Below are 2,139 nucleotides of genomic sequence, written 5' to 3'. Positions count from 1 at the left end.
AGCCCCCTTTGTTGTTAATATCCACCGGTCGTTTGGGATCTACTAAATCTCCTGTTTTAACACACTTATATGGTATCGGAGCGGTTTTTATTTTTATTTTTTATTTTTTTTAAGTTTTGAATAAACTCTTTCCTTTAAACCACGTTAAATAATAATTCAGTGATACAAACAATCGAACCTCTTTCTCTACTTTTCTTTTTGCTGTTTCTTTCTCTCCCAATCTACAATATACAGAAGAGAGAGAGAGAGAATAATAAAAGAATAAAATAAAAGAATAAAATAAAATAAAAACTCTTCAGAGTCATCGAATTAGTTAGATATTTAATTTATTAATTAATTATTTTTAAAAGTACGGAGTATTTTTTTTATCATTCGGAGCGAAGTGAAGTCCTCAAGGATCATGGGAGGGAGGGACAAAAGTTGCTTCATTTTGTGGCTGAAATGTGACTTGAATCCCAATGGTTTTATTGGTTGTAGAGTAACTAGATTCTGGCATCTCTGATTGGTTTATTATAATCTCCGTTCTTGTTTGGCTATGCAGTACTCTGTAGAGACTTGTAGCCTCTATCTATCTACTCCGTACTGACCGGCTTGAATGAACGATATCCACTGACGATACATATCTAATGATGATATCTGCCATGATATTGTTTAATAGCAACATAATGAATTAATATGACTTTGCACTTCTGATCCCAGCTGTCTTGACTACTTCTCTAAGTTACACTTCATTCATTCACAAGAGTGTCTGTCACAAGAGTTTCAAATTTCGCAGTCCAAATGGTTACGCAAGCCACCTCTGCGGAGGCGGCCATGCAATCAACATCTGACAGTCTACATAGTAACTTACACGTCGCGTCGGACAAGGGGGGCCACTGGACCTTCTTCATCCACGATTCTTCGTCAACGATCACTGATGCCGATAGGCGATTGTGAAAGGGGGGAACGGGGGAGGGGGGGAGGAAATCGGAGATTTGATCTGTATGGTTAGTGGTTAAAGGAGAATAATGTGAGAAATGAAATGCGGGTACGGATACATTGCTCTGGCTCTGCAATACATCCAGCGCCATCGGCGAGTTTCTACCTAGGTAGAGTTGGGGGTCAGTCACATTATCAGAATTCTGCCGGTGTATTCCGGTTTAGTTCCGGGGTTGTGGGGGGAGAGATGCTGGTGTTTGGGGGCCTCCTCAATTTTTTTTTTTTTTTTTCCTCCTATCCTTTGTTTAATGAATATTTTGGTTCTTTAGTGAGTTAAATTCAACTGAAGATATATATATATATATATATATATATTTGGTTTCTTTTTTTGATTTTATCGACGAATATATCGATGGTTTCTTTTAATGGATTGTTTTCCGTTCGGTACCAACCTGTGTTGGAAACCTTATATTTTTTCCTCTCGATTAAAGAAAGATGTCTGATGGCGATGGTTTGTCGACAGTATGCGGATTTATATCGCGTGCGATATTCTCCCCGGGTGCGGTTTGAGCGTGATGCGCTCGAGTATTTTGATGATTTGGCGGAGTTACAGGCGGCGATGTCGGATAGCGGAGCGATTATAACTGGAGGGTTTGCATTGCGGTGTATATGCGATGGAGACTGGGACGTGGCGGATGTTGATACTTTCGTGAAACGTGATGGTGTGATTCGGATGCGCGAGTATTTGACTTCGAAGGAAGGCTATCAGCTGGACAGAGTCCGGGAGGCGCCGACGTACTTTCGGAGCAAGGTGAGGTTGAGACCGTGATTGTTATGTATACATATTGGAGTTGGAATAGTTACTAGTTAATAACTAACTGGAGGAGCAGTGTTATGATTTTACGCGGACGCGGGTTGATTCCAGTGGAATTGAGCGGACATTGAAAGTTCAAGTGGTGGATACGGAGGAGATTGTGCCGGAGAGGTTTATTGTGATCCACTTCTATGGAAGTGCGGTGATAAATTTGATATCGAGTGATTCGATATGTTGTGTGTTCCCACGGGCGACAGTGGGAAAGTATTTGATGCAGGTGATGAGGGTGCACGAGCTTTTGGAAAGTGAAGTGCAGGCGATGTGGAAGTATGAGGGTCGGGGATTCAATTGTGTTGGATGGAACGGCCTGGATAGGTCAGAAAATGAATTCAGCAAGATGCGTCGGG

Source organism: Histoplasma capsulatum, genomic scaffold (assembly GCF_000149585.1).
Source record: "Histoplasma capsulatum NAm1 scaffold_1 genomic scaffold, whole genome shotgun sequence".
Taxonomy (NCBI): domain Eukaryota; kingdom Fungi; phylum Ascomycota; class Eurotiomycetes; order Onygenales; family Ajellomycetaceae; genus Histoplasma; species Histoplasma mississippiense.
This window is presented reverse-complemented; position numbering follows the sequence as displayed.